Source organism: Argiope bruennichi, chromosome 7 (assembly GCF_947563725.1).
Source record: "Argiope bruennichi chromosome 7, qqArgBrue1.1, whole genome shotgun sequence".
Lineage (NCBI taxonomy): Eukaryota > Metazoa > Arthropoda > Arachnida > Araneae > Araneidae > Argiope > Argiope bruennichi.
Genome location: NC_079157.1, coordinates 104,066,409 through 104,093,211, shown reverse-complemented (window position 1 = coordinate 104,093,211; position 26,803 = coordinate 104,066,409). Strand labels below are relative to the sequence as shown.

Genomic DNA, 26,803 nt, shown 5'->3' with positions numbered 1-26,803 from the left:
GAGAAAATAGAGTAAAGATTTACTTTTAATATTCAATGCAATTTTCTTCTGTAATTCAAAATAAATCAACGAATGAATAGTAAATTTAGCTAATACTGATTATAATATTAAACAATTTAATATTTTAAGGAAAATAATATTAATAAATAAGTAATTGCTACAAATAAATAATATAAAATAATTTGCATACATCAATTGTGCAATTACTTCAAAGTAAATGATAGAATTTTTTAAAAGTGATAAAAATTTTTATAGTCAGTTTTATTGAATACTTGATAACGTAGCTGCATGGCCAGACATTGTATAAGTAAATTGTCAAGCATTTAGGTTACAAAATATGGATGTATTAAACTTACAAAAACAATTCAGAAATAATTACAGATTTTAGTCTGGATTTCGAATCAAATAAAATAATTTCATATTATAGACGATATTTTAGCGTTATGTTTATATGACGGTATAGGGACCAGATAGAAATTCAAATTACAGAATAATTCAGTACTTAAAAGAGTTCGAATTAGTCAATTTCCAATTAAAGTGCTCTAAAATAAGGTTTTTACCTGTGTTCTCTAATTTAAAATGGCTCACAGACTGGAAAAAAGCGACATAGGATTCTGCTACAAATTCTTGTATATCTAGGAGGCATTTATCATTATATTTTAGTAAAATGATTGTTCTTCTAAATTCAATTCTACTTCTGCCATTTTGAAATCAATATGAAGTATTGTTTGTACGACATTTTTAAATATTTTATTTAATAGCATTTCCTACTCACGGTTGTTTTATTTATTTAGTTTCAGATGATCGCCTAACTAAAAATACAAAAAAAAAAAAAAAAAAAAAAAAACGTGCTACTTTTAATCTTATTATTATGACTGAATATCGTTAGCTTCCAAAATTGTATAGAATAAATCGAAATGTTTTAAAACTACTTTTGGTAGAATTAAATTATTGAATGAAAATTGATGCCAAATCTTGAGATAAAACCTAAAGAAATAAACTGTTCATGGTTTTTTTTTAATTTTTAATTTTTTATTTTTAAGGCAGATCTGTTTAAGAAGTAAAATAATAATAATAATAAGCTGATCTATATATTTTTCTTCTTATTGTATATTGGGAAAATTTTTTTTAGCCAATTTTAATATTTTTTTCTTTAAAAAACAATAAATAAATAAATCATTTGGAATTTTTCTTATTCCAAACCAAGCAATATTAATGTTTGATGAATATTGATAAACCTAAATTTATTTGCTTAAATATTTCATTGTTTTTTTTTTCTTACATTCATATATAAAATATTCTAATTTAAGCTAATTTATTTAAAAAAACAAAATAAATTTAGTATAACAATTAATTGAGTAAAATAAATCGACGCATGCTAGAATCAGCGAAACTATACAATATAGTTTCATCACAATCAACATCAATAGAATCTAATTTGTGAAAAATATTTTATAAATTTATTTTTGAATATGTTCTGCTAGATGGCAGCACATGTATGATACGTAGAGAAAACTCTCGTTAAGCCTAAAGCACTGTGATTGACAGTAGGATTGTAGTTAATATGATGCAGACGTAAACTTAAATCTGTGTTTACAAGTGCTCGTCAAGACGACTTTTTCTTGTACCAAGAAAGTTATGAAGCCTTAGACAATCTAATTAACCGTAAGTAGTGTTAAATTTTCTTTATTTGTATATCATAACTATTTTAAAATACACCTGGACAGTGTCCATTTAAACTGATAAACTAAAATGTCCTTAAAATTATATAATTCTCTGCAAGATGTATACTTTTCTAATAATTCGTTTTGATCTTGGGTGTTAATTTTGGATTTCTTTTGTAAATCTTCTAATTTGTTTAAGAAACGGTGTTCGTGAATTAACTCCCTTGGCATTGAATCAATGGTTGATGAATGTCACGTGACAGAAGTTTGTTGTGAAGATAACAAAACAAAAACAAAGAATAAATCACGTCTTTTTCGAAAGTTTTGTCTTGCATATTTCAATTCATTCGAAACATCGAGACGTTTACTATGATATAGTCTCCCGTTATTTTATTAGATTTTATTATTTAATTTTTATTGTACGTATGACTTTTTTTATTTAAAAAATATTTTCCTATTTTATGGTTGATTAAAGGAATTCGCCGAATTCTTATGCGAAAGTTTATAGAATTGCCGATTTTATAAAAGTAAAAAAACATATATTCGTTAATTCAATGCCTACTCATTTATTAAATTTTTAACAAAAATTCTTTATTCTGAATGTTATTTTGCGAAATAACTTTGTATTTATTAATACTAAAGGTCATTTTCAATATTTATTTCTTTTTCTGCCTGTTTAATTTAACAGCCGTTTCGATCGAATGTCGATTTAAAATCGTCACTACAGATGCTTAAAAAATAATTAACGGAATAATTTGAAGTAAGCTAGCTATATAGTAATTACAAGAATAATTAAGGAATGAAATAACTCAAGAAATATAAAAAAAAAATGTAAGAAACACAAATAATTTTAATTGAAATCAGAGCTTAGTAATTGAATATCAGCTCTTTAAGTAAGAAATTATTATTCTTTCTTATTCAAAATTTTTTAAAACATTGATGTACGTATCTACGTATTAATTAAAATATGCATTAATTAAAAAACTACTATGGAAAGATTTAAAAAAAATTCAGAATAACCAAAGGTTGGCGGTTTATTCTTAAAGATAAAATTTTATTTATTTATCATCTTTTAGAATCAGCATTTTATTGTATTTTTTTTGAAATTATCTTATTACAATATTATATAAACATATTAATATCTTGTAAACATTGTGAAAAATTGTATTTCAGCTCTAAACTTAACTTAAAAGTATTTGTCTTTTATTTCAATGTTTAAATAAGTAGGCTTATAATTTGTTATCTTTATAATTATAACAATTTTATATCATAAAGGGTTTTAAAATATTTTATTCCTACTATTTATCACAATCTTATTTCGCTTAGCACAATCAAATAAATATCCCTTGCGCTGTAAATTCGAAACAAAACTTTGAATATCAAAACTGAATTTAGTCTTATTTGCGCTGACAGTCACTGAAAGATTGTCCTTTTCTCAATTTCTAAAATCAGATTCTTTTATTTATTTTATATTAGATGTATATAAGAAGTTTTCAAGAAGTAAATATTATAACTAACCAAAATTTAAAAAATTAATTGTATGCCAACTTACACAGAACTGGTTAGTTTAAAATCTCTAGTGTTAAAAAGAAATTCTGATAATTAAGTTAAATTTATTAGTAATCTTAAATAAGATAGTTATGTAATAGTTTCTTAACATAACCTAAACATTTTAAAACGTTTGATGTATGAAAATCTTTGCAAAATTCTTCAGAGCTGTTCTTATTTCTTAGTCAACCAACCAACTGCGTAGATAAATAAAAAATAAAAAAAAAATGCACTTATCTAAAAGCATAAAAAAAATTATAAGAATTATATTCTGAAATTTAAATGATAGTTGATTATAATTTCAATAAATTCAAGGTTAAAAATATAGTTCTCATAAATCAAGTAAAAACACAGAATCAGATTAGCTTGGACATTATGAAAAACGAAAATCTCGACTTCCATCTAAACTTGAAGGGCTTCTAAGCACTTGCTTACGTTGCTCATTTTATAATCCAGCCTGAACAATGTAAATTCCTTATTATTTTAGAACACTGCCATGGGAAGGGTTATTTTCTTTCTCTTACCGAATATTTATTTTGATCTACGTTTAATTTACTATAATTATTTTTAAGCCTGGTTTGGTTTAATCCTAAAAATTATAAATTTAATTATAAACCTTAAAAAATGCTACCTTAAACAAATTCCGATTAATTAAATAATTTGGATAATACTGTATAGAATTTCTGCTATAAATATATATTGAAATCCTTATGTGAATATATTCCGTTTTGAAATATGAGAAACGTCTGAGGCATTTTTAATGTTCATCCCAGTTTTATTCTAAGAAAAATTACAAAATCAAATATTATTTGCTTTTTTTTTTAGTGTTCATTAACTTTAATGTAAATATTAGTTATTTTTTCGAATTTTAATATGTTTGACTTTTTTGAAAATTAATATATATATATGTAATGATAGTTTAAACTCTAATTTCAATTTAATAAATTTCCAAGGTTTTATCTTTATTTAGCCTATAGTAACTTCATTCTAAAATATTCTCTTATTTCGTGATCCAATTCCACTGTCTCTACTTAATTAATTCAAGAGAAGCTTGGTAAAATTACTGAATCGGCTAAAAGCCTAACTATCCCACACTCCACGTGAAGGACTAGAAAAATGTCCAATAAGCACATTCTTTTTTAAAAGATCCCTGTGTTTCCCCTGTCTTGTCCATGCGTGTAGCAAAAATCCCTACCGAAATCTTAATAATATATTAGTACTGTAAAGAAATATTTTCCCTATTAAACTCTCAGTTTATATAAGACCAGGGATAAAATGTTCAAGAGCTTTTCCCTCATTCCTTTCTGTATTGTGTGTGTTGCTCGTCGCTTCTGCTGTAAATACTGCGTGCTTCTCCAAGATGAAATAAAACGTCACGAAATCGAAAGTTTCTTCACCATATATATATATATATATATAAAATATTACTTTCTTGCATAAAATTTATACAAGGTATTAAGAAACAATACCTCAAGATTTTTACTCATCTTAAGTTTGCCGAAGGACAATAATATTTTTAAAGTTAAGTCTGTCTGTCTGCCCCTGAAGATGATAATTCAATCACGCTTTAAGCTAGGAAGATGAAAGTTAGCGTGCTGTTTTTATACCAAATTTGTAGATTTTTAAAAGTTTTCGGTGAAATCCATTCGTAGGAAGTTAGTCTGTCTGTCTGAATGCAAATCTTTATGATGACTATTACACGTTAAAAGATAGATGGATTAATTTTGTTTTCTCAGTTAAGTGATAATTCAGTTAAATTAAATAATTAATTAAATTTTGAGGCCAATTCATTGATGGGTTGGACATCTCTCTGTCTATGTATTCTCATGCATGTAAACGCGACAGCTGAAAAACGAAACGACATATGACTGTGACCGAGATTAAATTTTTGGAAACGCTCTAAAATAGTGATATTTTTGAATTTTTACATAAAAGAGTTTGAAAAAACATCTATGACAGCAAAATATATCTGTGAATTGGCAAATTTTTTTTAAAAAATTGGAAGAAAAAAAATGTAGGTTTTTTTTTTTTTGACTAAAAGAGGCATAAAATAAAAATCATTCAGTTTACAGGTTTATTAAATGATCTGCTTAAAATTTTGCAGATAGCTTAAGAAATATATTCTTTAGTTCCTGCTCTAACAAATAAGTCGTATTTCTATCCACTCTTTAAATATTAAGGATTAATTGATAAATAACATAAAAATTTCATTTTTTTTTTCATATTATGGAGCATTCTAACAATTGTAAAATGTTTATAAATGAATAGATTACTTTGTAATTCAGGAAATACAGAGCGTATTAAGTAATAAGTATATACCAAATTTAAATAAAAATATATGCATAAGATTTTAATTAATGCGGTTTTTTGTGAAGAAATTCTACTAAATAAGATTTGAAAGATTTGAATTTGTGAAAATAGCATTTAAAAATATAAACTAACATTAAAACGTACATGAATGGAATTATAAAAAAATCACTATAACTACAAAAAAAAAAAAAAATGAATTTCAAGATATACTTCAATCGGTTGTATAAAGAAAACCGCCCAAACTTGAAAAATGTTAAATAAAAAAAAAACATATTTTCGCAAAAAATCGACATTTAACATAGTCACTTACCTTTAATAAATAAGTGAAATTCGATATGGGGTTTTGTTTTTAAAAGTTTCTTGTAGTTGTGTGTCAAATTTTGGTGCCATTCATTTGGTGTATACTTGGGTTTTCTTAATTTTACTTACTACGAAATTACAAAATGCTAATATACTTAGCTCTGAAAATAAAAATCTGAGTACTCGAGGCGTTCATGGCTTTGTTCAAAGTGCCATGATTTTTATGCAGAGGGGAAGAGGGAGATACTCTTTTATTGGGGAGTATACGAGAAAATTTCGGAGGGATAAATTTTGCTTCTATTTTTTTATAAAAAGTATAAGTAAAAAGTATTTCCGTTATATTTATCGGAAGATCTGATGTCTACAATTTAATATCATGATCTGCAGATTTGACTAATAAAAGTTTGTTCAGAGCATTCTCGCCTCCGTTTGGCCAAAAATAACTCACACACACACGCACAAAAAAAAAAAAGAAAAAAAGAATTTTTTTGATGATGTTGATTGAACTTTCATCAGCTGCTATCATTACTTTTTGATGATTAACGGTTACATTTAAATGGAGGTAGCGATAGGATCGGGGAAAGTGTTTGAAAATAAATTGATTAGTTTCATGAGGCCTGATAGTAAAATTTGCGCATATTTTCTATCCAATAAAAAAAAAGGGGATAAAATCGAACACTTTTTTGAAGCATTTTTTTTTCCAATCCGCTAATAGAAATAAAGAAGAAAAACTGGTTTATTGGTATTTTCCGCCTTAGATAATGGCGTTACATTATTATCTTGTTCACTAATGGAACTTCTTTAAGATTTAAAAGATTCGGTTGTAAAATTATATAATATCCCGTATCGGTGAAACCAAATTCTGTATTCTTATTTTTCCTTGGAAAATATCTTTACTAATAAAGAAAGATAAATATATGTATGTTGGCGTTGATATGTGTCTGTACTTGTCTGTTTTCCTAATTTTCTGCTTATAAAGATATAGAATTTTATATAATATTTTTGAAATGCTTATCACAATGAATATAAAGGCATAAGAATTAAAAAAAATATTGAGTTATATATATCTATATCTATATATATATGTAATGATATTTTAACTCTAATTTCAATTTAATTAATTTTCAAGATTTTATCTTAATTTAGACCATAGTAACTTCATTCTAAAATATTCTCTTATTTCGTGATCCAATTCTACTGTCTCTACTTAATTCATTCAAGAGATGCTTTGTTAAATTGTTGAATCAGCTAAAATCTAACTTTCCCACACCGCGCGTGAAGAGATAACATACCGCTGATCAAGCAAATTCTGTTTTAAAATCTCCCTGTGTTTCCCCTACCTTTTCCACCCCTGTAATGAAAATCCCTATCGAAATCTCATAATACATTAGCACTCAAAATCATAGGTTATATAAGACCAGGGATAAAATGTCCAAGAGCTTTTTCCTCATTCCATTTCTGTGTCGTTCTCACACACACACACACACACACACACACACACACACACACACACACACACACACACACATATATATATACCAAAATTTGAAGTTTACAAATAATGTGCTGATGGATTAAAGTTACACGAAATATTTAATTTAAATTTTTAGCAACCATTAATCCAGGAAACCAGCTGGACCTCAAAGGTGTAGTGTTAAAATTTCTCCCAGTATGTGTTAAAATTTCTGAAACATAAACGCTTTAAATCATCGCTTCATTTTTCTTCATTAAGTAAGCAAAATTTAGCAGTTTTTAAAGATCTTTTGTTAAATCTATGATCAGGGTGCGATGTTTTCACCACAACAAAGTAGAAAATAGGAAGAATGGCCGTAGAACACATTCAGAATTTGTTTAGCTTTAGAAGGGGGTTTACCGAAATTTAGTTGAATTAGCAATTGTTTCAGTTGCGTGAATTTCAAAAGATACTGCAGCTTCATTTTGAATAGCTAAAATTACGGAAATTAGATACCGAGATACACGAGAAAACCAAAACACCATGCAGTCTCAAAATTTACGGTGAAAATGAAGTTTGAATACAAGTGATTAGAAAATAATTGCTTTTAAGAAAGTAGACAGTTTTAAGTTATTTCACGCACTCATCTTTTTTATAAGTATGTTTTAAAAAGAAGTTTGTTTCATTCAGATTTTGTAACGTTTTTTTTTAATTTTTTTTTTTAATTTTTATATTGAAATATCTATTTTAGATGAGAGAGAACCTTTTTTAGCATCTTTTAAAATGTATCTAAATTTTAATTTATGGTCCGAAACATTGTGCAGGATAATATCTTAGCTTTATTCGTTTTTCTTCTCTTCATCTGGCTTGATTGCATCAGCCGTTGTATTTTGTACGTGACAATTTTTACGTCACGTAGCTTGCATAAACAACGTCTGCTAAAAACATTATTTAAAACGCATTATTTATTTTATCGTTTGCGTTTTTATAATGCAATTTTTCTCAAGTTCTTAAATTGTTTGCAAATTGATACAGTTATTTCTAAATAATGCAGAATGTGAAATGCTTCCATAAATGTTGATTTTGCAGAAGTTTGTAATCAAATCTTGACTACAATATTTTTGAAATGTAAATTTACTTGTTTTTGTAATTAATGGTAAAAACCGATTCCACATCTTAATAGATTATTGAACATTTCATTACCGCATTGTTTATACCGGATGCGCCTTGTTTATAAATATTGTAACAACTAAATAAATGTAATAAAATTTGACTATTTATATTTTTGTTGAGTATAATTGAAACTTATCCATATATACTTGACGAAATGTTATTATTATCTTAATATTTCATAAAATATGGAGTCTACTATTTTTAACAAATTTATTTATTTGACAGTTTTCCTAACAACATTTTAAAATAGATTTACATGCATCAGTCCGTTGATCCTAAGCAACTGTTTAGACAGAGTAACTGTGGTGACAGGTTTTAATTAAGAGGTTTAATTTTAATTCCTTCAAAATGCATCAAAACTAAACCCACTGCGTGCCTTTGGTGCAAAAATGTAAAAAAACTACAGTTTTCACCCTGTTAATTAATAAAATTAGTTTGTCAAAAATTAGAAAAGCTCCAGCTCGCATACTTACGCTCAGACATTTCTTTTCATTATTGACATTGTCTCTTTTAAAACTACTGAAGCTTTCTAAAATGAAGAAAATAAAAAAAGTGTTTTCCCACGGAGTACGATCTATGAATTCACGCTTTACCAATTTTTTTGTCCGCTTATAATCTAGCAATAAATTCCCTCTTTTCCCATGCATATCATCATCAAAGGAAGAGTTGAGGTTTGCGTGCGATCCAAATGCCGATTCCATCCTCTCCCACGTAATACACCACATTTCGACATCTGTTACAAGTGCTTAGGATATCCGGTGGCAAATCGATCCCAGAATTCATTTATTTAACAGATGGGCCGACAGTTTAATTTCCCAAGAATTTCCACCCTTTTAAAAGTGTGGTACTGCAAAGATAATTAGTATAAAGAACAGTGTTGATTGATGCGTTCTTTCCCTTTTTGTTTTAATTTCAGGCGTTTTTAATTGGGAGGATAATTTTAGTTTTGTTTCGTTATGGCTTTCATTTTCTTGTAATATTTTAAATTAATTCTGAGTTCATTGTAATGGTCAAAATTGAACTTTTGTTTCCGTTTGTTATAAATGGATTCAGCAGATTTTGATATTTTGGGAAAGGAATTAAAAGAATATTTGATTTTAATGAAATATTTTCGATATTATTTTATATTGAGGGTTTAGATTAATTATTATGCAGGATTGTCGAAATGAACTTCCCCAAGTTAAAGTTCCTTAACGACATAAAAAGCCAATGTTTGCTGCTCATGAACACAAGATTTACTTTTTTGCAAAATAATTATTGCGAAATATTGCCGATTGATGCTGATGTAACATAAGTGAAGTCATTTGCAAATGCTCTATGTGTCTAGTATAAGCTTTCATAGATTTTTTCAGTTTGAAGTCATTTTATTTTCTATTAACGACAGCAAAAAAAATCCCATTTTTTTTTTTTTTTTTCCTTTTTCATTTCGTTATATATACGTCCTGCTTAGAAGCAACAAGCATTTTGAAATAGGTATAATACTTTTGCGCCATGGTCAGATGACGTGGACAATTCCTAAATCTGCGCCCCTTCTACAAACTTCAGCTCCACATCAAGGGGGGAGGATATTTGACTCTGTTGGATATGACGTGTATCACATTATTAACTTTACACTATGATTTTACACCCCCGCATTATTATTTTTGGCTCCTTCGGCAAAATCTTAAACTCTACGAAGGCACACATTTTGAAATCCAGAATTCTCATGAAAGTTGTTTCATTTTAGTACCGTAAAGAAAACAGGCAGTTGTGCATTAACTATAAATCATTGCGTTTTTGTGTTATTGTATTTATTATCGCATCTCATTCATGCAAAAGTGCAGATAGACGGACGGTCAACTCATGAATGAATTTAGTTACACACGTTACACGTTTACTTACACATATTTGGTCAAGTATCTTTTCAGTTAATGCTATGCCAAAAGTCATTCATTGTCATTTGTGATTCATTTTAAAATTGGACCATTTTCAATACATTTGAAATGTGGAAGCCTTTGTTGATTTGATAAGCTATGTTCATAGAATTTTCTTCGTTCAGTGTGGAACTCAAATTCAGAATTTCATAAAAAATTCCAGCTTTTGATGATGATTGAAAAATAAACTTAGAAAAATTATCTAGTCTCATGTGCGGAAATATGACGATCCAAAGCTGTAATGGCAATCATTTGGTCATCCTTAGCTTGATTTGGTGGACCGAAACGTTCGGTGAGTTGCTGTGAAAAAGCAGCGGAAAGCAATTTGGTAAACCAGTTTTGACATATGAATTATTATTGTTTTGAACACTATAAACGTCACGCATCTCTGTGTATTTGTTCACCTACAACTTTTATTTCATTGAAAAATGAAATATTTTACTTTTTCATACCCATAAATAATGTATGATGAAAATTCCGTTCCTATCTCTTCTTTTATCACTCGTGTTGAAAATTCATACAAACGATTTTTAATAATTATGGTTAACCTGTATTAAAAATAAGGTTAAAGTATTATATAAACAGCGGGAGTGATTTCTAAAAAACTTTATCGCATATTCTCTAATATTGGTGTTATCGCAGAGAACGACTTGCATGGCACTGGCGTACAGTAGTTACGAAATATTATTCTTTGTTAGCTTGAATTTGGCATTTTTTCTGAATGTATCTTGTACTCTGGCGATTAATCCCTGACATGCGGTTAATAGTATTCGAAAATCGAATTTGTGTTTCGGACGCGCTTTTCCCCTAAACGATTCAGAAAAAAAAAAAAAAAAAAGACAGAACTACAATTGCAGTCCCAAAATCACATATCAAATTGTATGCATTTAAGTCATTGCGTTTTGAGTTCTCGGTATTAAATGTTTCTGAAAGTACAGACAGACAAACGTTCAATTTTCTATTGCATTTGACTCGAAATTTGATAGGTGTCTAGACTGTAGGTGTTAATACTGTATATCGAATTTTATTTATATAGCTCTCTTCATTTTTTATTTATCTTGCTAAGTTATATTTGAATAGATGGGCAGACAGACTTCCTCTGGGAGAATTTTCTCAATATTTGATAGAAATATTCGATTTTTGTAGAAAGACCGTATATTAAATTTTATCCATCTAACTTAAAGCGTTTTTGAGCTATTTTTGTCACAGATAGACAGACGGACGTTTTCCAAAAAATATAATTTTCGACCTCATTGATGTCTAAAATGTGGAGATTCGTCAAAATCTAGTTCGAATATTTTGATGATTGCTATGCTTTCTCTATACTACATATACGAGAAAGTAGTAAAAATGCAATGCTTATTATAGAATTAAAAAAAATGCAGAAAGAAAATATTAACAATAATCTTTAATTTGTTTAGTGAATGGGGGACATAATGAATAAACAGTGAACAAAATAGTAAAAATTGCTTTTTATGTTTATGTTTATTCTCTCATCGATAAATCAGTCAATTTAAATACATATAAAAAAATTCTGTCTCTATAACTAGATGCCAAAACAGAAGTTGGAATTTCGCATCGAATAATGACGTTTACCAAAAAGGGTGGGCGTATTTTTAACTCCGCCCAACGTTTCAAATGGCGTTAATCGATTATATATGTTACCGTTAAAGTATATAATGCAGTTATTTCATAGAATACCTAGTTATTCCATGAAATAACTGATCGTGTCCGTTAAAGTGTGTAATATGTTATTAATTTGACATTTTAACTAGTTATTCTATGACATAACTAGGTATTCTATAAATTAACTAATGAGAGACAGTGAAAGTGTAAAATAAACAATTTATCTAAAATGAAATTAAACTAATGATAGACAATTAAAATGAAAAAGAAGCAATTTATCTAATTTATGCAGCGTATAAATGGTATTTATGGAAACGTACCATAAAATCATTTGTTACAACAAGGATTACTAAAATGACACTTGGAATTACAAAGAACATTATTTCTAAAACAAAAACATTTGTTGTTGACACACTGGGTTTTACACGAACATTTTTTAAATCCCTGAGCAGTACCTAAACTTTGAGCTGTAGCAACCACCGGAGCGATATTTCTGCATCCGGTACTTCTCGATTTTAATTAATTTTTGTTCGCAGACACTGAACTGGGATCGAGAATATAATTGTTTTATGCGGTCGTTTCTTGTGCCCAATTGGAAAAATCCTTCTTCGGTTATTTTTATGATGATAGCTAAAATAGATTTGGCATCACCTTTTCCTCTGTGAACTTCAGGCACTGGGATACGGACGGTAAACCCCACAGAGGTAAATGTATTTATTGTGCGAGATATATGATATACATTATTTTACACTTTAATGGGCTGCAGATCGTTATTCTATGAAATAACTAGTTAAACCATGAAATACAAGAGAGTTTTACACTTTAACGGACATGATCAGTTATTTCATGAAATATCTAGGTATTCTATAAAATAACGGATTTCATACTTTAACGGTAACATATACATTAATAAAGATATTTACTTGCGAAGGAAATTTCAAATAATCTGGATTGTTTAACTCGAAATCATGATGCGTTTTTATCAGTCAATATTTTTAACTGTGAACCATTTCGGAACATTTTATCTGTTTAGACATTCAAATTTCATTGAGAATTGTCGCGATATCAAATTTATATAGATAAGTTAACTTCTGGAATTTAATTAATCGGGGAGAAAAAATTCATGAATATCTTACTTGATATTTCGCCTTTTTTTCCTAATGTGAACTATTCATTTATGAATGTTATTCGAGATAGTCCGGAACAAACAGCCCTCATTCGGGTGTGCCCCGTCTCATCTGAATGTCTGATCGTATTATCAATGCCAATTAATATATTTAATGACGTTTTCCATCTCATCGATCCGCATTATCAGTAATGTCTGGACAGTAACGATCATTTCGATTACTTCCGATAATTGACAAGATTATACATTAGTGATAATTAATTTGAGTGATGAAGCATAGATGCGTGTTTTTAATTCTTAATGAAATAGCTATTAAAGGTGTGTATAAATTTTGGAAACTTTATATGTATTGAAAAGCGCTATTTAGCCTTTAAACACACTTCATAGACGGCTTACATTTAAGACTTTAAGGATTCTTCATCAAGTATTGCTTGTTGCCGGTGTATATATGTTACTTAGAAAAATCGATATTGGAAAATGTCGATATTTTCAACATTCCCTTAGTCGCTTAGAGTGTGTCCGAAATATTTGCTAAATATCATTTTTTCTAACTACAAAGGTATCACTCTGATATTTAGCATAATGATGAATATTTAATAAATATATGTACCATTATTTTATGTGAAGCAGAATGCAGTTTGAAGACAGTGAAGATACTTTTGATTTCGTGACGTCGTTTTATTTCCTTTTGAAGAAGCATGCATATGTACAAGCGGTGAGCACACTGAACGACACAGAATAGAAAAGAGGAAAATGCTCTTGGACATTTTATCCCTGGTCTTATATAACCTGCGAAATTGATAGGGAAAATATTTCTTTACAGTGCTAATATATTATTAAGATTCTGATAGGGATTTCTGACGCATGTCAATCACATGTAAGGGAAACACAGGGATCTTTTAAAAAAGAAGTGCTTACTGGACATTTTTTACCCCTTCACGCCGAGCGTGTGAAAGTGTCGGCGTTTAGCCGATTCAGCAGTTTTATAAAGCTTATCTTGAATTAATTAAGTAGAGAAAGTGGAATTGGATCACGAAATAAGAGAATATTTTTAGAATGAAGTTACTATGGGCTAAATTAAGATAAAACCTTAGAAATTAATTAAATTAAAATTAAAATTTATAATATCATTACATATATATACTAGCCGCCTTTGGCGACCAGCCGGTTCGCCAATCTTAGTGTTCGTTAAAATTTTAATAATTAAATATTTTATGCAATTCCAACTTCTTCAGCAAAATAGTTTATTCTTCAGCAAAATATTTTAAAACTTCAAATTTTGATAGTCATATAATTCACTCATAATATTATAAAGGCCTTCAGTCATAACGTGATATGTATCTCTCTAATTTTCTGTTACCCCTCGTAGAATTTATGCTTTAAATTAAAGTGTAAAGGATTAATCTGCAATTAATATAATAATATTTTTTTACTGAAACAAAGCATTTTTTTTTAATAATATGATTACTGATAATAGAGTCACTGAGCGTTTAAACTTTATGGGCACTAAAGAATATCTTTCTTAATTTATGTAATATCTCAAGAATTTGTCAACAAAATTTTCTCAGATTCATCATGAATGGATCGATTCATTAACAATGTTTCATTTTAAATGCATCAAACACTCAGAAAATAAAATGAATCGTTTAAAATAATCTGTCGAAAACAGGTTTAAAAAAACTACTTAAAAAACGATGTACTTAAAACTATAAGCATATATAAAAAATATATATAATTAACATAAATACAATTTAATTACAAAAGCATGCAACTAACCTAAAAATAATTTAAATCATTGTAAACAGGTTAAAAAAAACTACTTAAAAAACGATGTACTTAAAACTATAAGCATATACAAAAAATATATAACTAACATAAATACAATTTACTTACAAAAGCATACAACTAACCTAAAAGTAATTTAAATCGTCCGTTGATAATGGTTGCCATGCCAACGATCAGTACACAGTGCGCATGCGTGAATTTTCTTCGCCTTTTACGTAACGCAAATGCGTGAATTTTTCTACGCCAGTTGGGGTAACGCTATGAAGATTAGACATTTTTAATTTCCTTTATTCTGTGCTATTTTAATTCAAAAGTACTTCAGAATGAATCTGAAAGATTGATTCATTAACAATGTTTAATTTTAAATGCATTAAACATTAAGAAAATAAACAGAATCGTTTGAAATAATCCGCCGAAAAATCTTAACCCTAGCCTCATTACTGTTGGGAGAAAAAAAGAACTAAAGCCTAAATCATTTGGCGTTGGGGAAAATCGAAGATTTTTTTGGCGGAAAAGTTGGCGGTGGGGAAAATGGAAGATTTTTTTGGCGGGAAAGTTAGTTTTTAATTAATAATTGACTACCCCTAACATTTAGGGGGATGAAAAATATATGTTGGCCGATTCTCATAGATACCGGATAAGCACAAAAAATTTCATCAAAATCGGTCAAGCCGTTTCGGAGGAGTATGGCAACGAAAACTGTGACACGAGAATTTTATATATTAGATTTTTTGATATTTTAAGATGAAATGCAATTTTTGAAATTATACTTTATTTTTAAAATTTATTAAGATATATATCGAAATAGAAGAGAATTAAAATAACAGCACTTCAAAAAGCTGTTGAACCTTAATAAAAATTTTTAAATGAGAAAATAAAATAAAAGCAATAAAAAACTTTCGCAAAAATTACGTGATTAACATTATCTATTGAATAATTTAACCCTTTAAAGGGCCATTTTTTTCTAGTCATATTATGTTAAAATATTTTTAGGCTTGAAATGAGAATATGAAAAGGGCTTCATTTAGCTTATTAGATAAATTTAATTTGATTCATTCATTAATTTGGTTAGTTAATAATTAAGTAACAAATCAAGATACATCATTTTGTCTGAGATAAAAAACTGAAGCATCTAAGTGTCTGACTTACTAAAAAAATTTCTCAGAACTTATGCCAACCTACATAATTTCATACAAAGATTGATAAATTTGGTGGGAAGCATACTTCCCACGGCCCTAGAAAGAGTTAAGCTGCTGTGTTCATCTTTCTGGCTGCGTTTACTCATTTTGCCTGCTTTTCGACATGCACTGACATGGTTTGAATGTACAAAAATATAACGAAATATTTGGTCTTTCTATTCAATATGTGTCGATAATTACCGGAATATATTGACATTCTCTTGCTTAGATCTTGCACACTTGCGGTAATATATACACATTATTATTTCTTAACCGCTTTGCGTACAATGACTTACCTAACTCGTGAATCGAATTATGAAATTTTTAATGTTGTGATTTGTAATCGATTGTGTAATTAATTCAAAAGACACACACACACATCACTGGGACATATTTAAGGTGTTCCATTCAGGTGTCTTTATAGTTATTATAAAGATTGTAATAACAATAAATTTTCCAAATTATCATCTAGTTAAGTGGTTTATTAAATTCATAGGTGAGGGATTTCCTTTCCTAACTTGTCATTTTTATTTTTGCTATGTTTTTTTCACTTTTTGAAAAATCCGTTATGGATTTTTTTTCGTATATATAAAGATATTAAATGAGGCTATAGTTCTATTTTCGCATTCTTTTATTTAGCTTGACTTGTTTCGTGTTTTTTTATACTAGAACTACCAGAGATGGACATAGATATAGATTCTATCAGTGATTGACTAGTCATTTTGGTTCGTTCGGTATTTTTAGTGTTAAAAATAGAATTTTATAATTATTCTTTCGCTTGTTCTTGATGTACTCGAGTTTTGAAATTTTATGCTTATGGGTTTTCGACGACAATTCTCTATTTTAATCTTTTCAAAACTTACAAGTTTATCGATTAGTTATATTTGGATTCGTACCAGTAGCTCCTATCGGTAATGAATTTGAAAGATAACCGATTCCGCAGACTTCATAAGATTAATAATAATAAATTATAAGATAAAAATTCAAAAAGAGAAAATAATTGATATAATATATCAATTTCTAATACACACAATTTTCTTAAATTTATTTCAATTCTATTTATGACGATTCTTTCGTTAAAAGAATATTAATTTATGGACTATTGCTTTAGTTAAATAACTACAATTAAGTTTATTTTTTATTTTTTTAAAGATATTCGAAGAATATCTTTAATATCTTATTCGAAGAATATTATACGAGAATGCCTTACCTGAAAAGGCGTATTTTTTATATTAGAACTTTTATGATAACCTTGGAAATAACTATGAAAGATAACATTTATTTCACTTTGCATTTGTAATGGTATTATTATGAAAGTTCTTTTACAATAACACAGTTTTATATTGTTTGTCAACTTATTCTAAAACCTTCCGCGCTTTTGTGCATGCGTTAGGATGCGTTTAATTCGACAAAGTAGGGGTGAGAGGAAAGATGAAAGGAGATGCTTACTTTTAACATGAAAGTAAATTCCGGAAACACATTCTTCCGCGTCTCATCCCTTAATGAGATAGTGTCGTCGAAAACTGGTTGTCTCAAGATACTGAAACGAATTGTAATTTGCTTTCTTGATTTGTCAGATGGAATTTTGTTATCCTGTTTTATGATATTGTCGATGACAATAAATTACTTTTATATTTTTAGAATTTCATTAATAGTTAGTCGTAAATTTAATTAAATTTTGATTTCATAAGAGGGGCGCCATCTAGTTGTGACTTTTAGAATAAAATGGTTTCAAGATTCCATACTTATTAGAATCATGAATAATAAATTTAGAATTAAAATGAAAACATTAATTCAATTAAAAATATCCACTTTTTGGTTAATATTAGATTTTTTTTTATCATAAATGTCTTTCAACAGTCTTGTGATTATTTTTAAAAACACCTGACTGATCAGTGAGGAATTCAAGATTTTCTTCATACTACTAATTTGAAGTATTATTTTTACATATAATCCAACTTAAAATTCACATTATTTGGCGTATATTAAGAATTAGCCGCCTTAGGGGACCAGCTTGATCGCCAGGAATATTGAGTATTTAATTTAAGTCAAAATTCTATTGCATAGTTTTATGTTTTTATCAGCAAAGTATTTTTAAGTATCAAATTGTGATAGACGGCAAAACCGCCTTATTTTAACATCCTTACATTTGCTGTTTTATTTAGACATGAAATTTCTTAAGGGGGCCGAGTCCCATGTTATTATAGTGTCTTTAAGAATAAATCTGGTTAATCTATTTCTAATGACACTTTTTTTTTTTTTTTGCAATAGAGGAATTTTACTATCTTATTCGTCATATAAATTGACCAGGTAACAATTAAAAACGTTCTTTAATGGAATAAAGTTTTTGTTGCAACATTTCAAGAATTCAATTTCATTTTAATTTTATTGCAAAAATGAAATCTATTACTGAAAATTTTGCAAAAGATATTTTAAAAATATTGCCAAAAATTCGGGAAAGTTAGTTCGATAATTAAATTTATATAATTATAAACATAATTTATTTAAAAATTTAAAAAGGTGTTTAAATCAGTTTTATACAGTAAGTATTTTTAAGTGACAAAGTCTTGCTTAATTTTGAATTAATTAAAAATTTAAAAAAATCCCTACGAAAGACGCACTTGCGTCCTTCAAAGTGTAACTTTGCCAAATTTAAACGTTTTTAAGTCAAACGGTCTGTTCCTGTAGACACAGACAGACAGGTACTCTCCATTATTATTCGTAGAGATAACAATTAGAACAGTTGTTAGTTTTAAACTGTAATGCATAATAATCAGCAAGTGTGTGCACTCATAAGAATCAAGAATTTTTAAAATTTTCCTGCGAACTAGCTGGGAGACAGTTTAACTTGTATCAAACTTATTTCGTAATGATACTCATACTCTTTCAGAGTGAATGAAAATTGCTGGTGTTATAATTAGTGAGATTTCACAAGAAGATTTCAACACAAGGACAGTCTTTCTGCAATATCTGGAGCAAATATCTGCTAGTGAACTCAGACGAGGAAAATAAAAGGGTCGTTGAGCTTTCCTGTAAAACCGAAGGCCTCGGTGTTTGAGAACTGTTTAAGCTAGTTTCTTCTGTTTTCGTTATTGCACTGGTAACATATTGAATAACTTGAATATTATCCTACAGAATTACAACATTGTTGTCTGCGTTCTGCATTGCATTGTACAATGAATGGCGATTATTTATGTGTTGCAATATCTCCTTGTTTTCGTTATATTTCAAAATATTTTTTATACTGACAGTTTTAAGAATATTTAATTCAAAAAGATAAAAATAAATTTAAATTCGCAGTGTATTAAAAAATAGATAATTTTTTAATTAATTTTTTTTAAATTTTCAATTTATAATTGGTTTTTATAAATATTATGAGGTATCGAGATTGGTTTTATTGAAATTCTCTACTAGATGGCACCACGATTATGAAATCAAAATTTAAATTAATTAATTGATTCATTATTAATTAAGCTCTGAATGTATTAAAATCTTGTTGTGTCATCGACAACATACAATTGAAAAGAATTTCAAAATTCTTAGTATATCAGAGAGTGAAAAGACGACAAGAAAATTCTATTTTTACAAATTGAAACAAGTCAAGCTATATAAAAGAGTTTAAAAATTGAAAAATGTGAATTATAAGGAAATACAATTTTATTTACAAATTTATTATGTATAAAATAGAGTTACTTGAATTTGATTGGAAGAAGGACGTGAAATTTGTTCTAGTTTGAAAGCAACCAATTATGCTTTTAAGTCCAAACAATTCCGATTTTCGATTAAAAAAAAACTGGATCGAAAAAATGTTTGGATTTAGAATTTTATGTCTCAGATTGACATCATTTTTAACAATAAATGAATCACATTGAAATGTTAATGAATGTATTCAATATGGGGTATTTTGATGGTGGAATCATGGCGAAAACTATAGCAAATGTATTTACTTCTTTATATTTCCCTAATATTTTAATAGGGAATTATTGCATTTTTTCTGAATTCCTTTTATGTGCTAATCTCTTGACGTTCAGTGTTAAAATTATTGTTTGCAAAAAATTTCTCAACACATTTTTTATACGTCATTTTAATCGCTATTATTTGTCTTAATCCCTACATCAGCAATGTATTCTAAATTTTGATAGTTATATTTTGAAAAATTTTAGTTGTGTTTTGTAAAATTTTAGAAACCTTATACCTATTCTATTCATTATGCTTTTGTATCTACACTGCTCACTTTGTCATCTCACGAAGAATTTGAACTTCATTCTGAAATGGTAAATGGTGAAACTTCTATTAGCCTATTAACTTATATGCTGAATCGAAATTAATATGTTTCGTAGTTTTTGTAATATCTTATAGAATTTGGTTTTCGAATTCAGTAAAAGATTTAATGCGTTCATCTAAGAAAGTAAAATTTGAAACTTTAATATATATAATGTAACATTATTTGTTGTGAAGCATGATGCAGTTTGAAGACAGTGACGAGACTTTTTATCTTTTTAAATTCTTTTTAATCCATTGGGAAAGCATAATTATTTACAAGCAGAGACGCGGACATCGCACGTCCGCCACAACGCGTTGCAAAAGCAGAAGTGGGGAAGAAGGGGCGAACTAAATTATCCCTCGCCTTATATAACCTTAGATTTTGATAGGGAAAATATGCTAATGTATTAATAAGATTCTCATAGGGATTTCTGACGCATGTCACTCACCTGTAAGGGAAACAAACACAGGGATCTTTTAAAAAAGAATGTGCTTACTGGACATTTTTTACCCCTTCACGCCGAGCGTGTGAAAGTATCGGCGTTTAGCTGATTAAGCAATTTTATGAAGCTTCTCTTGAATTAATTAAGTAGAGAAAGTGGAATCGGATCAAGAAATAAGAGAATGAACTTACTATGGGCTAAATTAAGATAAAATCTTGGAAATTAATTAAATTGAAATTAAGTTTTAAAATATCATTACATATATATATATATATATATATATATATATATATATATATATATATATATAATTGAAATTACTGGAAAACTTTTTAAAAAGAAATGCTTTATGCTTAACTAAACTTTGAAAAAAAAAATCGACTCAGTATTCTTTTAAAAAAAAGTAGGGAAAAATTAACTTTATACCTTGGTTATTTGCAATGAAAAAAATCCATGAAATCCATTTCCATTATCCAATGTAATAATAATGAAAATAATTGTAATTTCTTTACAATAATGAAAAATATCACTGTAAAATATACTTAAAAATGGATTAAAATTTGGGAGAATATTCTTTGGCAACAAAATTTTTAGATGCTGTAAAAATCATTTTTGTACTTTAGTATTTTTCGAAGTTATTAAAAGTAAAAGCCAAAATTTCGCCTGATTTTTTAAAAAATTTATTATTGTGTTTTAAAAAAAACTACAAGACATTTATTCGCAACACAAATTAACAACAACAAAAATAAAAACATACCCGAAGTTATCATAATTAAATCGACTAAAAATCAGTCCTTTAAAATCAGTAATTCTGCTATTACGCTAACAAGCCATTGTTTTTTTTTTCTCTCATCAGAAACAATCCCGTCATTTTCCCGAGTACGAGTGACGTTTTTATAGCGCCATCCTTAGAATCATGATGATGCACCACCCTCCAAAGTATGTTCGTGCCAAATTTCGTAGCTGAAGTTCCAGCGGTCTGTTCCTTAGAGACTATCACAGACACACAAACATTCTCTCTATTACTTTCTCGTTTACAAAGCGAAAATATTATAACCGCTATGAAATTCGCCTTCAGGATTTTGATGAATCCAAATGTTGAAGACCTTTTTGACAGCGAAAAACACATTTTTGGGAATATGTCTGTCTGTGTATGAATGCGATATCATAAACATGTTAAGCTATTCAGAGGAGATTAAATATATGGTTTATGCACCAAATTTGTAGATTTCTATTTAATTTTGAATGCAATACATTCAGAGGAAGTTGTTTTGTCTGACCGAACGCATATGACTATAATAATTACAAGATATAGAAAGCTAGTTGGCTAAAATTTAGTTAACAAGTTTAGCATCTAAATTATAAATCCATATCAGATTCTAAATTAAATGCATCAACAGATTGATGATTTGTTGATCTGTACAACCGCATGCATTTAAGTGTGATTACGCAAAAGTGTAACATCTCCGAAAAATGAAATTTGGTATGTAATTTTGTTATCAAAATAGTAGTAGTAAGTAAAATTTTGTTTTCAATCTGTCGACAAAAGCAGCGTAACTAAGACATACCGGGTTTTCTTTCTTGTACTACGAAGCACAAAAAGCTCATGTGCGGCGCTCTGAAAATAAAAATCTGAATTGAATATTCGTGGCGTAAGCCTTTCCCAAGTTTCATAATGTTTATGCAACAAGAAGGGATACAACTTAATTAAGAGTATTCGAGAAATTATCAGGGGACCCATTGCTGCTGATTACAATAAGAAATAAAGGGTGTCCCAAAATTAACGCCAGATTTGAATTTGCCATCATTCGTGCAGTGAAGTGTTAGCAAACCTATTAAAAAACATTTGACAGCTGATAATTTAGGGTTGGTAAAAATGGAACGATGCACTAGAACAACGTGTTTTCATTGTTAAACAATATTTCAAAAGTAATGAAAGTCAGGCGGTCACAGTTCGAAAATTTGAGAATTGACTCCTTAAATCGTGTGATTTAACACCAATGGATTTCTTTTTATGGGGTTAATTGAAGTCAAAGGTTTCTGTCACTTCTGCATTGAAGGAGGAAATTCAACTCTTCATCAACGAAATTCAGCCACATTTATGCAAAATTTCGACAAAAGAGTGCGTATGTGCCAGCAAAGCCATGGAGGCCATTTGTCCTATGTGCTATTCCATATATAACCCTATCCTGTCTACTTAACGATTCAATAAAAATATAACAGTTTAAAAGGGAAAGTTGCGTATTTTTATTTAATTCAAATCTTGTGTTAACTCATTGTTCTGTCTTTCAAATGGTTTTTTAAAAATAGGGTTGCCAATATTTTCCAGCACGAATGGTGGTAAATTCAAATCTTGCGTTAATTTTGGGACACCCTTTAGATATTTATTTATTACATTTTGTTCAATATCCTTGCCACCCCCAATATCACCAATGAAAGTCCAGAAAAGCTTATCTTTTCAGCATTTAAGCTCTTTTTTTCGCAGTACTCTTCTAAATTCGTTGATTGTTGTCAATTTTGAGTTATAAAATATATAAACTCTTATTTCGAATGTTCGAACGATGAGAACCCTATCGGGAAGCAGATTTGTCTAGAATGATGGGAATTCAGTCGTCCTAACCGTGCTGCCATCGGAATTCCATTTGGATAGGCGGTTTTAAATCATTCATAATTCCATCAATGGGGATATTAATTCAGATAGTACAGACGCTGTAATTTATTTTGAATAATTTAAAATCCATACGCTCATTCATTCATATATTAACTGTCTTTTTTTGTTGTTGTTATTATTCAAAAAGCATATACTTTTTGGAGGCCGTCGTCGCACATTCCGTTAGAGGAAATTAAATTTAAACAGCTGGAATTTCATTCAGATAATTCTCACAGCATCACCAAGTTGTTAGGGTAACCTTGAGATCTACAACGAGCATTCATCCGACGGGCAGAGGGAGTTACGTAGTCTTCCGTTCTACTCCTTTTTTTTTAGCAACTCCTTACACGATGTGAATGGGAAAAATTAATATTCCGTGTGTGGCGGCATATAAAAATCTTCTCCTTTTAAAGACACCGAAGAGAGTTGCGGATGAGTGGCGCATTTTCCCACACCCCCTAGGAAAATGGTGCCTTTTTTTTTCTGTTAGCAATAGACAACAGAAAAAAAAAAGGCCCGTACTGATTACTGATTCCGTCGAAGTTTCGTTGTGAAGATACACGTGATCTTATGTTTTACATTCCCATTGATGCTGCTACGGCAGAAAAGTTTAAAGAAAAGAGCATCTTCATCATCGTCTTTTACATATTTACGTGCTCTTTCTGTAAAAACACTTACTTTATTTTGATTTTTTAAAAAAGCCATCAAGAGTATAAAGTAGTGGGCAATAAAATGTCCCTTCTGTTAAAATATAAACTTTCTCATGAAAATGAAGAATTCAAAGTGCATATACTTTTTGGAGGGTTTTGGGAGGGATGTCCTGCATTTTTGGTATAATGGAATGATCGCAGTGGCCTTATGGTTAAATTCTAGGCTTTGAGCCCGTCGGGTGCCTTCGAAATCCGATTCCACTTTATATCCGCTTGGTATGTGGCCCTGGTACATGTTAAACTTGGAATGTGGTAATTGAGTGTCAGTTTTTTCTTTTTGACCATGTACATAATTATGTGATCGTTCCAAAATAACTTTTGTGCTGCTTCAAAACGGGGTGTTAATACAACTACACTAAACTGAATTTAAAACCTGGGCTGCAGTAACAAGCTTTTGTCAGCTTCCTTTTTCAGACAGGGAAAAAATGTCCCCCCCCACCTTTTCTTTCAATGTAGATGTGTAAATAATATCGTTTGCTTTACCATAGATATTTTCTAAGGCACTGCAATATTTTATTCAAGTATGAGGGGGGAAATGATTGTAAAATTTTCCAACAACCCACCCTTCCCCTTCTCTCATATATATGATTATTTTATATGGTGGAGGCTTTTTGATTTGTAACTAGGCAGCTAGATATTATTTTGTTACGTGTGAGTGTTGCTTTCCTTAAACTGTAAATTTCACCGCACACGTATTGAAAGTTCAGCAGTCATAAAATCATTAGCTTTTTTGAACAAACAAACAAACAACAAACTTTTAAAAATATGACAAATATTTTATGCGTAATGGGGACTATTTATCCCGGTGTACCAGAACGAGTGACAATTTTTTCTTCGCATTGCACGAATTTACTTTGTATGAGATAGCATTACTGTTCTTTCTTGGATTCTAAAACCCTCAGAGCTTTTGAGCATGCATCAGGAAGAGTTTAATTCGTCAAAAAGGGGGTGAGAGGAAAGATAAAGGAGCGGATCTTTACATTTATTGTTTAACAACGGATTCTAAAACCTTCCGCGCTTTTGCGCATGCGTTAGGATGGGTTTAATTCGTCAAAATAAGGGTGAGTTTTAGTTTTTTTAGTTTTAATTATATTAACGCCCCGTTTGAAGCAACACTAGGGCTATTTTGGGACGGACCTCGTAAGTTTTGAATCGCGGTCAGATGACGAGGACGACACCTGAGCTGGCACCCCCCTTTCTACTCCACACCACGCCAGCGGGAGGACGTTTGGTCAGGACGGATTTAACGTGCAACAGACCCCCTTACACGACGGTTCTTCGGTGGAATCGGGTCTCGAACCTGCAACCCTCCGGTTCCGAAGCCGAGACCTTACCACCAGGCCACCGCTGCCCAAAATAAGGGTGAGAGGAGAGATGAAAGGAGGGGATGTTTACATTTAACAATAAAATAGACTTGGATTACTCGCAGCCTAAATTAAATTATTACGGTCAGAAACGACACGATATTCAGATACACGTGAAAAAAATTGAAGAAAAAAGTATCTTATAGGTCGAAAAGCAGGGTCAAAGAATGACGGAAGAATTCCGGAAATGCGCTCATCCTTCCACGTCTCTTCCCTTAATGAGATAGAATCGTCGCAAAGGGGTCGTCTCAGAATACTGAAACGAACAGTAGCAATAGGGTGAACTCAGATTATACGCGGAATTGGGAGGTGTAATAACCACTCATCTTTCTGCGTATCACCCCTTTGCTAAGTGCAAACATCGGAAAATGCTAATGCCGGGATCCTGAAATGAAGAGTATGCAAGAGTCTTTTATAAAAACAAATGTAGGATTGAGAATTATTTGTTTCTTTTTTATAAAAATAAATAAATCTTCTGAAAGCACAATGATCTGTAGAATACCAATAGAAATGAATTTGATATTCATAATAAAAAAAGTTTAATGTCCTCTAAAAGTACCATATTATCTATATCCAAGTTATATGGGGGGGGAAAAAAACTGCCATAGAATTAATGCGAGTGTTTTGTTTTAGGTTATTTTTTTATGTCTTCTCATTCCGTCACGTTTTGTGTTTAACTTCGTAATATAACGAAGGGAAGCGATCACAAATTTTAAACTTCTTCATTACTATGATTACTTCCTTAGATGGATGCTATTTTATAATTTTAATTATAAAATCATATGTCAAATTTCATTCATCTAAATCATTCCTTTTATGAATAACTTGCTCCCTTTTGTGGTCAACTGGTTTGTTGGGAATAATGGTTATGTTTAATTTCAATTCAATTTGTTTTGCATAGCTTTTATTTTGATCAGGATTACCTGAAAAAAAAAGTCTTCAATCAAATTGTGATGGATAAAAACCTTTTAAGAAAGTTCATCTTACACTTGTTCTGTTTATTATAGAACATTCTTAATAGAATAAACTCTATAATGGCAGTACGCTATTCAGATAACCCGTCTTTTAATTGTGCGTCATCTTTCATTATATTGTAAACTAGCCGCCTTTGGCGATCAGCCGGTTCGCCAATCTTAATGCTCGTTAAAATTTTAATAATTAAATATTTTATGTAGTTCTTACTTTAATAGTTTCTTCATAAAAATATTTTAAAACTTCAAATTTTGATAGTCATATAATTCACTCATAATATTATAAAGACCTTCAGTCATAACGTAATATGTATCTCTCTCATTTT

General features: G+C 29.5%; 1 protein-coding gene across 1 annotated transcript in view; it reads left to right on the top strand.

Annotated features, from left to right (window-relative positions):
• Positions 1–1,535: 1,535 nt before the first annotated feature.
• Positions 1,536–26,803, top strand: part of LOC129975771 (recombining binding protein suppressor of hairless-like) — a 127,058-nt gene continuing 101,790 nt past the window's right edge. The window contains exon 1 of the mRNA XM_056088982.1: positions 1,536–1,665. The gene's annotated coding sequence lies outside the window, so the exon portion shown is untranslated. The remainder of the gene's footprint in view (positions 1,666–26,803) is intronic.